The sequence below is a fragment of the Dermacentor variabilis genome, chromosome 11 (assembly GCF_050947875.1).
Source record: "Dermacentor variabilis isolate Ectoservices chromosome 11, ASM5094787v1, whole genome shotgun sequence".
Lineage (NCBI taxonomy): Eukaryota > Metazoa > Arthropoda > Arachnida > Ixodida > Ixodidae > Dermacentor > Dermacentor variabilis.
In genome coordinates, this window is record NC_134578.1 from 94,475,349 (window position 1) to 94,491,970 (window position 16,622).

At 48.0% G+C, this 16,622-nt stretch overlaps 1 protein-coding gene across 1 annotated transcript in view; it reads left to right on the forward strand.

The window, feature by feature from the left end:
* Nucleotides 1-7,774, forward strand: part of LOC142563876 (putative diacylglycerol O-acyltransferase Mb3761c) — a 546,482-nt gene extending 538,708 nt beyond the window's left edge. The window contains exon 13 of the mRNA XM_075674553.1: nucleotides 2,303-7,774. The gene's annotated coding sequence lies outside the window, so the exon portion shown is untranslated. The remainder of the gene's footprint in view (nucleotides 1-2,302) is intronic.
* Nucleotides 7,775-16,622: the final 8,848 nt, after the last annotated feature.

The window sequence follows — 16,622 nt, forward strand, 5'->3', positions numbered from 1 at the left end:
TGAGAAGCCAGTTGACTCGCTGAGTGAGCTTTGTCTGTTAGGAGAGGTATGTTGCGTTCAAGTGCATAAAAGAGTCGTGGGAGATTGAAAGGGAAAAAAGGGGGAAAACGACGACTCTGCAGCGGCGATTCCTTCGGTTTCTAGCCTGCTGTTGCTGTCGTTAAAGGCCTAAATAAACTTTTTCCACCGCTCGTAAGAATATGATCTTCCTTCTGCCACCATGTTAGAGCTAGCTTCTACTCCTTCTACTCTACTCAACTTCTACTCCTGCGCAACTTCTACTCCTCCCATGCGTACGCGTCGGCTCTTTTCGCACGGTTATGTATAATCGAGGTGTTAGCTATGCACGTGTCTTGAGAGGAGTTGAAGATGCGCATGCATGGGAGGTTATGTGCGGCAATGTGAATTTCAATAAAGTACAGTTGAAAGTCCCGCGTCCGTCCGCGTCTAACGCCTTTTCGTTGTCTGCGCGCGCGTCCTTTGTGTTTCGCTGGAGCCCCCTTTTTTCAAGTGCATAATAGCTTGCCTGACCAATGTGTCATGGCGTAGAAAAAGCTGTCGACGGAGCACACCTACTTTGGAAGTGCCCTTGAACATAAGACGTAAAGGGGAAGAAAACACCGTCCTCGACCGCACGTCTCTCACAGGGATCTGGACGACCTCCTAGCGTTAGTGTATATTCCTCATCATAACACGCTCCTCTCCTACGTTCTGGAGTCTGCCCTGGATTCTAACTTGTAGGATACGAAGACAGAAGGAGACCCTGTGGTCAGTACGCGAATAAAGACGATTACACAGCCACCATTACGACAGGAGACAATAACTGCAAAGCAATGAGAATTGAATGGTCCGGACGCGCTGACTAGCACCGTTCTTTCCTCCTAACTTCAGTTAGTGTGCCAGTTGCGTCTATGCGTTTGCTGTCTAAAACACATCGCCGACTTTTTTCATTCTTAAAGTTACTTCTATTAGTGTTTCTTGGGGCGTTCGTCGCACAGTTCTTGACTTCTTCTAACGGTACATGTAACACAGTTAGTTATCCGAGAGTGTAACGGTTGTGCAGTTCGTTGTATGTTTCGAAGCGAACGTCCGTTTACTTCAAGTCGCACGCATACGCGATGTAATCAAGATATGACGTAGTAGTTCTGCGGAAACCCGCAAGGTGGAGAGAAGTAATGAATAAAGGGAAAATCAGACATCCACCCGTTCGCAGCAATTGCTACAAAGGAAACCCATACGGGTTCCTCGAAAGAAAAGCCTCATAGTTGAAGAAAAATTCGTCCTGGTCCAGGACTCGAACCCGGGACCACCGCCTTTCCGGGGCAGCCGCTCTACCATCTGAGCTAACCAGGCGGCTAGCAGATGGCAGGGCGAAGTCGAATTTCTCGACAACACGAAGCAAAGGCAAGAGTTTGACGTAGTAGTTCTGCGGAAATGCCTTGAAAAGGAAGTAAAAAAATGTCCATTTCCCCAAAGAAGAAAAGGTAATCTTACGCTACATAGACAGTGAATAAGAATCGATCTACCTGTTGTTATACTATAGAGAACTGTTAAAATTGCGGGTTGTTGATGTAATTATAGTATCTAAGCTAGGGAATCATAAGAGACGGACATTACTTGCATGATATATTGAAATGCGTATTCCTGTAATTAACAAAAATACGTAATTTAGATTTTTAATGAAATACTTGACTTCGTATATTATAATTATCGAATTTTAGCCGGCGAGTTCACAAGGTGTATCCACATGGAAGGAAGTTTCAGGATGACGTCAGTTGCGAGACATTCATCCCAATGTGTGCAAATAAATACACAGGCGTTCCAGTTATTTCTGTGCTTTATTGTATTAAACGGCCTTTTGTTAAAAAAGTAAGTAGAACAGTGCATTTTTGCCTCAGTTTTCATGGTGCATATTGCGAAGCAGATGTCATGCTCAGAAGTTCCATGTCAGTATGCCTTGGTTACTGACCGGCTCGATTTCGCAAATCGGGATATGTGCCCTACAGCAATTAGTTCGAAAAATAATTAGTGAATTTTCGCTCGGTTATTCGGTGAATAATTTCGATTTCTCGTTCAAGTAATCACCCTTCTTCGAGTAATCCAGGTCCAGGAGTGAAATTATCTTTCCTGCCGCAGGCGATTTTTCAAGATAACGCATAGTCCCAAAAAAAAAAAAAGCACCCCGTGCACGTTTCGTTTCTTCAGAAGAAGGGGTGCGCTATACAGTTTCAGGTGTTTGCGTTTGTAGAGTCCCTCGGGATTCTCTGGCGACAATGACGACAGCTGCTCGCTATCCTCGCAGGGGCCACCAAGCGACCAACGGCCGCTTTCCGAGGGAGACGTGCGCGAACCTGGAGCACGGAGTGCTGGGACACCTGTTCCTGCGGCAGATACCTCCGTACCGGCTCGTTCCGGACGTGGCGTCGGCGGTCTCCAACTTCCTCGCCACGCGACTCCGCCTCGGGGCGACGCCAGGTCGCGTCGCCGTCGGTGACCCGCGCAGTGACAGCAGCAAGCAGCAGTCGGAGGAAGGCGTCTTCATGCCCGCCGAGCCTCGCTACGGATACTTCTACTTTGCCGACGACGTTCTGTGCGTCGTGCCCGTACATTACGTGTCCCCGCCCAGGGGAGGCTTCTTTCTGCCGAGGAGCCTGCGCACCAACAAAGGAAGTGACGCTATCATTGGCCTATCGCCCGCCCTGCCGTGGACGGTCCACCGCTAGTCATCCCCGCTTCCCTACCCGACCATCCTCGCCCACTGCCGACGGACTATTGACCGCAGTGGTTAAAGAAGCGGTTAAAATGGAACTCCATAGAGAGGAAATTGAAACTTGACTTTGTGACAGTTTTTTTTCTTTTTTGTGAGGAACTCTGAAGTTTTTGCACCCTTCCGTGATTATCTTGTCTTCGTGCAGTATTCGTCAACTATATTGCCTGCATTTCCAAATTTTCCTAACTCTGTGCGCCGGAGGCATTCAGGGCAGGAATAGAAGCCCGCATCAGCGTGACACAACGTTATTAATAGGAATGTGACTAGCGCGACATTGCGACATTTGAAGACTGAAAATGCATGCAGGTGGGCGTATATTGTGCGAGGAGAAGGTGAGCCCTAAGAAAGTGTAAGAAGAAAGTTTGAGAATAGTTATAGTGTTTAGATCGAAAGTATGAACTTTCTTGCAGTAACACACTACGATCGATGCAGCAGCCGTTGGTCCCATATTAGCAAAACGTCTACCCACCTGCTTGTTGGCCAGAGTTACGGCACCCTATAACATCACAGCTATAGACGTGATACTGACAGGATTACCGTGGCTATGGGCAATCGCTAGTGCAACTTATGTAACAGACGTTTTGTCAGAACGGGATCTGTAGCTTTTGTGCAGTCAATTCGAAGCAAGTGCGTCGCTGTAATACGACGCTAGAAAGCAGGCACCTTACCTGAACTCAATATTTTAGGTTGTCGTTGGCGAAGTAATAGTCATTGTTGCAATATGACGCGAGTAATCGGGCAGTATCTCTGAAGGTTGCGCCAAGCGCTGTCTCACGTTTTGTAATTTTTAACTTCTACGCACCAGTGTTCTGCACCTCAATGTAATTTGTAACCACTTGTGGTCAACCGCATCTATCGCCAGCCATGATGCCATGACAAGCAGGACCACATTTGCTATTGATGACACTCCGACCGTGTCCACGTACGTTAGGAACCACTCGGGCTCATTACACAGCATTCGCGTCTTATTCAGTGATTCCCACCCCATATGAATAGACTTTTACCGAACTCGAACTACAGTTCAATCCAAACAAGTTGTGGAGGCACTGTTGTTGCATAGAGATGTTTCAAAGTCTTCTGTACTATCGCTGCATAGCTATGAAGATGCTGTATTTAGTTTGATCACATCCTCTTATTGTCAACTGCCGACATGATCGTGAACTCGTAACCCGCAGGCTCCATAGAACCTCACCAAAACTGCTATTACTGGCCCGACTGTATTACTTAAGTGTCAAGTCACCACGTGATGTCACCAACTGGAGATAGCGCCTTCCAAACAGGTCACACCAAACGAAGCAACCGTCACCATCCGATTTTCACTCGCGTCGGGTTGCGGTGCATTAACGCCCATCTTCCTTTATGTCCCGATGACGTCACGTAACACGAGTGTCGGTAATGCCTTTGACGCCCTCAAAATCAGTGTTCGCTCATATTTATGCCTTAAGTACAGCGGGAGAAGACACGCACCAACTTCCGGCATTGGACAATATCACAAAGGAGTAGTTCGACATCCAGCACCTTAGAAAACTTGGTTTGATGCGTGTTCTTTGTTGTTGCCATACCAACCTATCAAAGTTTCTGCCCCTGTGATGTATGCCACGCTCATTGCAAGGATTTCAGGTAGAAACAATTTCAACAGAGCAGTCACCACGAGTTAACCGAAAGAAAATAATCCTAACTTACTCAGGAATTCATGTAGCATTCTCAAGGGACATTAATTAGCAACTCTGAAGCAGATTGCAATTTTTTTTAATCAATTGGCAGAAAGAGGTTGATATGAACGAAATCTATTTTTCGATTCCGTGCCTGTACGACGGCATGAAACGTCACAGTGGACCTTAAGATAGTAGTTCTTTCTGTTCGGTCCGTCGTGACGCAGTACACGTTCTCGAGACCTGCTACATTTCGTGGTTGGTTCCTTGAATATGCACTCTGCTTTCTGGCCGAGAAACCGTTGACTAGATATCTCACTTTGCGCTGTCAAAGATGCTCACGCCACGAAGAGCTGCTTTAATCATTCGTTTCCTTACCCTCTTTTCACATTAAGAGTAGCCGTTTTGATATTTCGGGACCCCAAGTTACAAATACCCCCAGCTTAAGTAATCATTCATTTCCAGTGTCGTTTAATCTCAAGAGCCTTCAACCATGACCAATTGCGGAACTCTGTTTTTCTAAGTAGGGTCTAACTTAGTGCGGCGTTTCGACAATGTTCGAAAAACTAAGCTTCAGCTACAGACTTTCAATTACGTGCTCGCCTGAATTCGGACGTTGTAAGAAAATGCTGGGATGTGCTTATTTTCGCACGACGGATATTGGGTTGCCGTTGCAGCATCACATAAACAGTACCAAACACTTGGCATGTTTACAAAGATGTCGGATTTGCACAGTACAGGTAGGTGGTCGACACACCGCGATTCTATACTGACGCATGATCTCAAGTGGCAGTCTATATGTGCTTATTTTGCCGAATTATTTATTTGCTTCTATCCAGAAGTAGACATTGATGCCGCGCATTGAGACAGGGGGGGGGGGGGGGGCGTGGGAACCTTGCATCCATTTGAATTTAACCAGTGCTGCGTACAATGAATGATGGTTACACCCACCCAAGTTAACATGTTCCGAAATTTTTTTGGGCTGGCGTAACTATGCCGCCGCCTGGATCAAAGGTCACACAGCGAACCACAAATAATTGAGGCGCAATACGTCATCTTACAACTCGTACATGATGACGCTGCGCGTTAAATGTAAATTAACCTCGCGTGTTTTGTAACATCGATGCCAATTTCATACCTACCCTGACATAAACAAAATGTCCAAGCCTCCACGGCAGTTTCCGTCATTTATTCTGTAAGAGTACTGATAATCTACACTTGTTATTATTGAACTACTATGATATTGACCGCGTTTGCAGTGTAGTACCACCGTACAGACCAGGCTCACATAACACTGTCCATTGTAATGCTTTGAATGTACTCAAAAGGAAACTGCAGTATTCGCACCAGTGCTGCAGTCAAAGTCCAGTGATTCAGCACTTCGAAAACTATATTTCGTGGCATTCCTGACCGCTTAGAGATGCGCTAGCGTTGCACTTTTCTCAACTTTTCTACCGTGCACTCGGCAGAGTGCCGAAAGGTAACTGTGTAAGGTACCTCCGTTGTTCACGCTGTTCGCGCTCACATGTGATAAACACATCGAACACATGATAAACCATCGAACTCAAGTGCGCGTGCAGCTTTTGGCAGAATGTTTCAGTGATAATGAAATGGGGTTCCCAATACATGTTAACAGCAGCTTAAAATACTAAAACGCATAGTACTGCGGTCCAGGAAGGATGTCCCTAATGACAGAAATGAAATGCATATGCCAAACTGGGAGGGTTATCGATATAAAGGGAAGATTAAGGAATACATTGCAGGCAGCCCGGCAGGGCCCAACAGCGTTTAGGCTTCGAAGCGGGAGCTTACATATCGGAGCCTCTGTCATACAATATCAAGGCTCTCAAGTAAGTTTCTGTCGCGTGTGTCAAAATGACCACGCGTAGTATATTGGCGAGATTCTTCGATGTGATCTACTGATGCCTGGTTGACAGGAATATAGAAAGGAAGGGACTAGCAGTGGTCGAACAAGTGGTGTCGATAGAGCAAACTTTCGACAAGGTGCATTGTTTTCGTCAAACCTGATGAAGACAAGACCTTTTGTACAAACCTTGGCTTCGGAGACATCATGTTTCGGACTACTGCTGATGTTTCCTGTGTCATTTTTGGGTCATTTGTTGCTTGATGTTGTCTAATTACAGAAGACCATAGTTTATCGATTTTCAGCACGTCGCGTACGTTTAGATTTAGATTCTCCGACATTAGCAACATTTTTCAAATATGCAAGCGTGTAAAAAAAAGCAGTGTCAAAGAACCTGTCAGGTCAACGTGTATTTCAAGTCAAACCTTAGTTTTAAAGAGCAATAGGTATCTTGTAAAAACTACGTAGTGGCGTGGAGCTGAGCAGGTGGAAAATCCTTGCAGGCTTCCACTGACATTTCAAAGTGAAAATGCGCTTTATGACTCTTGTATGTTTATTTGAGGCCTCATGTTAGAATAGATGCTATTCTTGAAGAAGCCCTGAAATAGTGTATTTATCGTGCAAATTTTATATAAATCCTTGTCGCATCTTGCAGCAATACTGCGCTGAGCGGCCTGAAGGTTAAATGTCACTTTTTGTTGGTCGCCTCTCACAAGACTTAGCCGCTGCAAAATTTACCCAGCGATAAAAATTCATGAAAAGCGCGGTGAATTAAACATCATTCTCAATTTGGCGTGTTGCACTTGCTCAGTCTCCAAATATCCGTGTACTTTCGTCGTACCACGCGATGAAGAGAAAAGTCTTCAGACTTTAACTAAATGTGTTTCAGGGCTCGTTCAAAGGTCACTTAGAAAATGAGCAAGCACCCTGCCGCAACCTTCCATCCGGATACGCCATGACCGTTTGCCAACGCCACCAGCTGTCGAAACATGTCATCGTTCCTCACGTTGTCGATTGATGTTTGTACAACATACACGCAGTGGACGCATTTCGCGCTGTGTCTACAACAGTTCATCTGTCAACCGTTTCGTTGGAAGTGCAGACCCTTGTGGTTGCGACGGCGACGTCTTAGCGTCAAGTGAACGCTCGGAGAATACCGGATGTGAAGTTGAAACGTGACCGCCGTTCGAACAAAAGAAACCATAGACAACCCGAAGAGCATCATTACCCACCATTCCTAGTTCGACTGTAGTTAGTAGTATCTGAAAATGTTGATGTGTTGTCCCGGCGGTTGCATACGGAGCGAGGTGTGGTGAATGTGTTGGTCGTGTACTGGTGAACCGCGCACATTGTTCAGCGACGGAGTGGCAGCTCATCTCAAGGTAGTGCAGTTTTAATTGTGTTTCCTAAGACGTCCAACGATGACCTTTATGTTGACTGTCTGGCGTGCAAACGAAGAAAAAAAGAGACGACCGTCTCACTAACCGTCCTGCTGCCTCTGTTCATTCATTTGTTTCCTCTCGTTTGTCGTCACAGCATTTACTTCTTGGTTTGAAGCGTCGAAACCGCAGCTATCAGATAACACGTTGAACACTCACACCGCGCTTTCTTGTTTCAGCAGGTCTGAAGGAGCACAACCACCGATCTCTGCAGCGTTAATAAAAGCGTCAGCATTTCTATGCTTACGCTACGATAAAGCCGTCCTTCCGTCCGACACCTAAGAGGAGCGCTTCAGAGGTAACGCCCGCAGCTGCGAGCAGAACTCCCCGTTCCTGCTGCTTCTCGCATCAACGCCAACAAAGCGGCGAGAACACTGGGCTCACGGAGTCCGCGCGTCCATCATGGACGCGCGTCCATACGGGCCCGCGCGTCCATCTTGAACGCTATGTAAGCAGCGAGAACACAGAGCGTGAAGATATGAGCAGCGGACGCTGTTTCTCGGCATCGCTGATCTCTTTCAAGGTAAGGTCCGCGCAGCGGTGTCATACCAAACCGCCCCCTAAGTACGTTTGGCCACGGTTCATAATGGTTCCACGCGGATGGATAGGGCGCTAAAGAGCGATAAGGGCTTATGAGGATGGGAACGTCATCCGCGCACCTGGCGCCGCCACCTGCAGTATTTTAACGCGACAGCGTTATGGAGCTCGTGTCGCAGAAAAGCCGGTGTCGTCGGTGTCGGCGGCGTTGGCCGTGAGCGATAAATCCCAGCAGGCGCTTCATGAATAAAAATTGGAGGACGCTTAAGCTTCGCCTTCAAGAGTGGAACGCGACAGCGTTCCCGTCGACCCGCCAAGGGGTGTAAGACAATGGGCTACGGCGCAGCGACTACGCGCCCCGCATCGGACGCGGTGAGCGTCGAGCAACGCAGCGTTCGGCGCGACAACGAAATGTGCGCCTGAGCAAGCGACGCACGCCTGAGCCTTAGAAACAGCTCGTTTCTAAGGCAACACCGCGTTCACTAGAGGCGCTTTTGTACCGCTTTCAAGCATCGAACTCGTGGCTCAGTGGTAACGTCTCCGTCTCACACTCCGGAGACTCTGGTTCGATTCCCACCCAGCCCATCTTGCAAGTTGTTTTTTATTCATGAAGTGCCTGCTGGGATTTATTGCTCACGGCCAACGCCGCGGACGCCGACGACACCGGCTTTTCTGCGACACGAGCTCCTTAACGCTATCGCGTTAAAAAACAGCTTGCAAGATGGGCTGGGTGGGAATCGAACCAGGGTCTCCGGTGTGTGAGACGGAGACGTTATCACTGAGCCACGAGTTTTTTTTTCTTTATTACTGCGCCACGAGTTCAATGCTTCAAAGCGGTACAAAAGCGCCTCTAGTGAACGCGGTGCTGCCTTAGAAACGAGCTGTTTCTAAGGCTCAGGCGTGCGTCGCTTGCTCAGGCGCACATTTCGTTGTCGCGCCGAACGCTGCGTTGCTCGACGCTCACCGCGTCCGATGCGGGGCGCGTAGTCGATGCGCCGTAGCCAATTGTCTTACACCCCTTGGCGGGTCGACGGGAACGCTGTCGCGTTCCACTCTTGAAGGCGAAGCTTAAGCGTCCTCCAATTTTTTTCTTACGTTATCAATGCACCTTGCACCGCCGCCCGCACGAGTTCGTGTCGCCGCAGCGCTGTCGTTTTTACTGGCCGGATCAAGTTTCATAACATTGATAATGACACCAGGCTGCGTGGAGATGGCCAAGTGGCAGAGCACTTCACTTAATCATACTTAGACAACTCCCATGAATATTTTTACAATAATTTTTTGCTTCAATTGTCTTTCAGCTTTTGAGAAAGCGACGCTTCCTCAAAATTTATGTGACGAATTCATGTTATACTATCGTTATTTATATATTTGTAACAGTGCTACCCAAGCGCCTAACTTTGACGTCAATATGTAGAGGAAACAAGCCACTACATGAATGTTCATCGTGCGTGTTACGTGCGCAGATGTCGCCATTGTTTCACCAAACATGATGCAATGCGAGTTAAATTTGGCCTTTCGCTAGGCTTTCGGAGAAGCATCACTCGGCAGTATGTTTGTCAATCCGAGCGGCAGTGGGTCGTGTTTGAGAGACCACTCTGCCATAGTAGGTATGACGTGTTTATCAAATTCAGTCTGGGTCTCCTCAGTAGTTATAAGGCCTACAAGTATACGCAATCTATTGCAGAAATTTCAGGTTTGCTCGCCTATGGCGCACCTGCGGTCGTCACTTGACGTTCAGAAATAGAGTGAACAGATTTTGGTCGCAAGATACAGACAGAATACACAACAGACAAGATACTCAAGGCATTTCACCACAGCGTAGCGTGTCCGTCTCCACAGGGAGCGCATATGCAGGATATTTGGGCAAGCGCAAGAACCCAAACCATTTACAAGTGCGGCGGACCCGAGCAGTGAAGGGCTATTTCGGGCGCCACCAATAGGCGCGTCATTACTGTACTCTAGTGCCGAAGCCCTCTCTGCTAAACAACAGGGTTCTCTAATAGCGAGGGAGCACTATTGCAAAATCAGGCCGTTAGGCGCACTCTAGCTGTAACTTAAGTTCGGTATGTAAGCATTCTAATGCGTGACTAAACGTACCTTGCCATTTCGTTGGCGTCAATTCTGTACTATAGTGGGCATACACCCTCTGCAGCATACACGCGATGTTTGACTTGCCCACTGCAGCTGTGTCCCTGATACAGCCTAGCCGATTCAGCCTAGCTTAGGGGATGCTTGGGCGCCCGTTCTTGCGCCGAGCGTGGGCGTCCTACCTCGTAACCGAGCGAATAAGCACAGCGAATGATGAAAGCGAACACGGAGCGGAGCGGGAGATGAAAGACTGCGATAGCGAAAAGAGCGCGAGCGGGAAAGCGGAGGAGGAAGGTGCAGCGGAACCACGAGGCGGAAAGCAGAGCAGGAGGATGTGGCGAAAGCGCGAAAATAAAAGCGTAATATTGGTAGTACTGCGCAAACGGGCTGTGCGGCGACGATGGCCACGAGATGGCGCCAGAGCGGCGCGCGTCGTCTGAATGAAAACAGCGCTGCATGAGCGGAGGTCTGTCCGCGGCGGCTGCTGTGAACCACACCCACGCGTCACAGATGTGTTGCCTCTCGCGATCTCCCGAGTATCGAGGCAGTCGCGGCACACCTCGCTCAGCTTGCAACGTGCCGCACGAGAAAGATTGTCCGCGCCAGTCAATATATCGCAAAATGAGAACACTTATAGAGCTATGCTGAAATTTCGCATTAGGACGTATCGTAATCGTAGGTGAAATTTATCTTCCTTTTTCGGTAGCTGTACTCTCCATAATTACGGCACGGGAACTTAATTCCTTAGAAACGAGCAGAAAACAGTCGCAGTTTCGCCAGAAAAGCGAAGCACCGATTGCGATAGCAAAGTAGTAGGTAGATTTACGAAGTAAGGATAGTTGTTTTATCAGCCGTATACAGTTGTAAACATTTGCTTACTCACTAAATAACGATGATAGAATGCAAAATTGCGACTCAAGGAGGGCATTGAAAGAAACAGACATTCGATGGGGGTTAAACGCGAAAACACCCTTGTACTTAGGTTTAGGTGCACGTTAAAGAACCCCAGGCGGTCGAAATTTTCGGAGTCCTCCACGAAGGCGTGCCTCATAATCAGAAAGTGGTTTTGGCACGTAAAACCTCATAAAAAAAAAGAAACAGCCACACAAAGACAGCCCTTTGTGTTTCTATGTCCTCGTTCAGTCGTGCTTTCACATTGTATCATGACCATGTACCTACTAGCCCGCCAACGAGTTTTACTGAATTAACAAGCACTGTGTTAGGCGCGCACAGGTAAACCTGAATACCTCCCGCTCGATAAGCGCAGAAACTCGCTGTCAAAAAGCTCGAGTGAGGAATCGTGGCAGCTGCTGCGATCGATTGCCATTCCTGCTGCGACGCGAACGCAAAGTCGAAAGCCCAGCGCATACGAAGCTACCGGCACACTACGAGCACTCTGCAAACATCGCAGATCGCTTTGAAGATGAGGCCCGCGCGGGTGAGCACTTTCGCCACGTCGCAAGTCGCTTTCAAGATACAGCGGCCGCACGGCCGCGCCATAAGCAGCTGACGCCGGAAAAGAACGCCCCTCCCTCGCCTCAATTCCATGCCTCGAGCGCGACAGGAGACTCGTCACCCACGCACGCTTTCACTCGCAAATATGGCGCGGGGCGACAATTTTATCGCTCTTGAATTCTGTACAGAACATCACTGCGGCGGCGGCGACGGCACAAATGCGCACGGAGTGTCCTATAATTCTTGTCGCAATAATAATTAAGAATTCCTTTTTAGTCGATCAGTTCAATACACCCGCCAAGAGTAACGAGACATTGGGCGTGAGGCCGGAGACTATTCACGCCGCCGATACTGATGGTGGCAGTCACGCGGCATCACAGACTGAAGCGCGCGCTGCAGGGTTTGAATTCCTGCAATGACACTATAGCGGCAAGCTTTCTAATTTTGTAATTCCTCTGGATACTCAATTACTCGGCGGTCCAACCTGTGGCAGCGTGAGTTTTTCCGCACATATCAGCGGTACCTGGTAACAGGAGGCCGAAGCGTGAGGCTCGTGAATAGGCTTCTCTTTTACGTTCGAGCCGTGCTGAATATGGCTGACTTTTCGAGCTGGTTGCATTAAACATGTAAGGTATACATTCGGAAATTGGGGCTCCACGGCGCAATGAGTTGATCGACAGCTCTCCAATAACGAAGTGAAAACGCGCCAAGAATTTTCTTGCAGCATTCCTCTGAACGTTCGCTTGTTGCTTATCTGGTTTTCTTTCGTTTTCTTTTTGCGCAAGCTTCGCAGAACTGTTATTTTATTTCTCGTCCCCGTCATTTAATAAAACACTCGGTATATTTGTAGGCGCGTTTAAGCGCACATTTAGGTGCAGACAAGTGATGCAGGAAATCTGATTATGGGTCAGCATGATTTGTGCTGTGCGGAGACTTCCATCCAAACCATCCTCGCTGGTGTTCTCGTCCACAAGACAGTTGTGGCGTGGAGATGAACGAACTCATTGTTACACATGATATACAAAAACCTCAATAACAGCTCACCTACATTTGTCGGCAGAGGAAAGGAGCAATCCACTATCGACCTTGTGATATCAACAAGAGATGTGTGCCTGGCATCGACATGTGAAAGGGACCCATGGGGCTCAGAACACCTACCAATTTGGTTTGTTCCAGAAAATGCTCCTAGCTGCCAGACTGCCGCCTACGCTGTTACAAATTGGAAAAAGTTCCGTCAGCTGATTTCAAATGCGCCATCAAACGACAAGCGGTTCAAACAGGTTAGTGAGTGTCTACAACAAGCTACGGTACGACCACGGCGGCGCATAGATAAACCAAACCCTGATCTTAAGCTTTTGAGGCTTGAGGCCTGTCGACGCCGCTCTTACAGGAGTGCGCAGCGCTATAAACGAAGCTCTGATGCGACGGCATATAACCATAGAGTAATATAGTAAACGTAAAGAGTAGACACTCCCGTGGGCGCCTGCGGCGGACTTTGGTTCTCAGCGCACCTAGCGGAATCCGTGCTACGCACCAGCCTCGAAGATGGTGGCTGCACGCCGCTGAATCTCTGAGGCAATGATTTCAGTTTCGTTTATTTTATTATTATCTTTTGTGACCCATAACGTTGCATAAATCAAGAGATCTCATTCAGGCGCTTGTGCCGTTGTTTATATGTTGCGACGACGACGCGAGAAGGCGTTTGACTTTATGTTAGTTTTATTTAAATTCACATTTGCTGTTTCACGCTGTAACTTAGCACAACAATCATGCCAACTGTTGAGGAAATAGAACTTTATTGTTTGTTATATTGTACTTCTAGTAACTCACACCAAAAGGAGTATCGTAAATAAATGTGCCATGTTCCTTCAATATAAGTGGACCTGCTGCACAGCCAAGAACATGAAAATAGCACAAAACATTTTATTGCAAAAACGTTGTGAGAAAAGTGGCAGGCATGAAAACAGGAAGTACTGCAAATAATGGAGAATACTAGGAAATTAATGACGTCCATAAATGATAAGTCCAGGCTTTAAAAGCCTGGACTTATCATTTATGTTCGTCATACATTCGTAATACTCTCCCAATACCGGTACATACCAAGTTAACGAAGCGACCATGATAGAACCAATACGTAGGCGGCTCTTTCATGGCCCACATGACACCCACATCATGATATTCATGTCATAACAGATCATTTATGTCCGTTGTACACTCTTGTCATACTATGCCAATTTTGGTACCTACCAAGACGTAGGCGGCTGTTTCACGACCTACATGACACACGTGTCACGATATTCATGACATGACCGATCATTTATGTTCCTCGTACACTGTTGTCATAGTATGCCAGTTTTGGTACATACCAAGTTGACACCACTATGAGAGAACTAAGACGTAGGTGGCTCGATAGATAGATACTCTCCAAGTGGCAAATGTTCGCCAAGGAATGTTAGAATCTGAATCATCAAAGACAGCGAAGGCGTTCAAATTACTTATCACACGCTGTATTGCGCTGTATTGTGCCGATGTTCTTCGTAATGAGTCATCGTCGACGCCCTGGACATATGGCTGCTTCGGGACTCTATAATCCGTTCCTTGCATAGCAGTCGATGCTGTGGAAGCTACGCAAGATGTTCGCTCAAGAAAAGTTATCACTACGCCCATTCCGTCTATGCTTCGCTGGGCGTTCCGTCCATACTTTGATGCGCTCCAAGAGCGTTCGCTCGCGCAAGCATGGATGTGAGGCTCCTCGTGACGGGTTGCAAGTAAAAAACCCGAAAAAGAACAACAAAAATAAAAGTGATCTAAAACAACGCATTAGCAGCCGTATACCACACTATGTTTATTTGGCAGGATGAAAACTTCTTTCATTGAATACTGAGCCTATATAAACAATAGTGACACACACTTGAGTTCAAAAATTGGAGGACGCTTAAGCTTCGCCTCCAAGAGTGGAACGCGATAGCGTTATCGCACCCCGTTCGCACCGCCCGCCCATTCGCTCGGCATGCTCTTGAGTCACACAATGACCAAACGTGCGCCTGAGCAAGCGGAACAAACCAAAGAACTCGGTTTCCCTGTGGGAGAAACGATCTACGCGAGCCAAACGTCGTCATCGGCACGGACAGCCAGGCCGCGACATGAAGACGGACGCGATCATGGGGCTGACGCCTCGATGGGATCGCCCTCTATCTCGCTTGGGAGCACCACGCAGATGCATGACTTCTCGCCAGCAGCATCACACACATCGCAGGGGACGCTTTCCAACCAAACGCTACGGCGTAGCGATCACGTCAGAGGCGTCCCGCATCGGACGCTGCAGCTAGGAATCGCGCTGTGAGCGGAGAGAAGAGGCGCGTCGCCTAAACACGATGGTTCGAGAGACGCATGCTGGAAGTTGAAAGGGGACAGCGTGAAAACTTATTAAACGCAAGGGTATTGGGGCATCCTCGCACCGGTCTCCGCACGGCCCCAATGCGCTCAAACGAGACGAAGGGGAGAAGTGGGCGAATGGCGCGCCATCTGTCGGGGTGGCGCCGTACACTGCGAGGAGGGGGTCTTCTATGTTTGCCGCAAGATGGCTCTGCGTGTGAGCCAAGCGCAGAAGAAATGTAGCGGAAACGTACTTGGCTACTCGTTTAACTGCGACTTCGGTAATTTACATGCTAGTAATTAGCGATATACACCGCAGCATAACTTTCTACGGCACTTTTCTCAGACAACACCGCATTCACTAGAGGCACTCTTGTCGCTCTTTGAACAATCGAACTCAGGGCTGAGTGGTAGAGTCTCCGTCTCACACTCCGAAGACCCTGGTTCTATTGCCACCTAGCCCGTCTTGCCAGTCGTTTTTATTTATGAATTGCCTTCCAGGATTTTTCTCTCACGGCCAACGCCGCCGACGCCGACGACACCGGCTTTTCTGCGACACGAGTTCTTTAACAGTGTGGCGTTGAAAACATCGAACTATATCGAAATGCAAACGAAGTCACTGCAAGTAGTCTCTCTTGCCTCCACAGCGGGGACTACTTGGAACACCTTGGCAACGTTGGTTTACCACGCAAACAGATATCATTATTGCAACCGTACACACCTCTAGCTGACCACCAACTCGGAGCCGGGTAAACGCGAGCTGGGAGATGAGTGTAACGGATCGTTGGCTGAAAAACCGTGCCGCAAAGTTGCTGTCTAATCATGTGACGTTCACACGACGCAACATTTATGTTAAAATTTTTGAAAACCGCTTGAAAGCGTCAATTGCGCACCGTGAGGCAGGCTAACACCGAGCAAGCGACTACGCCGGCTTGCAATTTGTGTGTGTGTGTTTGCGTGTACTTGAACTAGCAAGCTAAAAAGGGTAGAGGCTAAGTGCATACACAGAAAAGCGATTTGCTACCCAGCGTCGTATCCTCCTTGGGTATGTTGAAGAACAAGTTGTTCAATTTAGTACAGCACACAAGCTCCAAGGTCACCAGCTTTCGATAATTCAAGAGAAATATGGTAATAATATTCATTTATTCACCCACCCATTTCATCAGCAGCTCTGGTATCACTCGGCGAACATTTGCATGCGCCATATGAACCCTGTGCAATCGAGAGACCAGCGCACCTGCGGGCTACACTGTTCCTTTTTTTTTTTAAGTCAGAGCGGTGTCAGTATACAGAGCTGGCGATCCAAGAATGGGTTCGCACGTTTGCCAAAGTGCGCAAATTGCGGTGACTTAGGTCACATACTTTATATGATCCTGCGGAGTGCCACGTCTTGCTTGATGCCGTGCGGAGACGAGGATTCTCACGCCAACCGCCTTTTT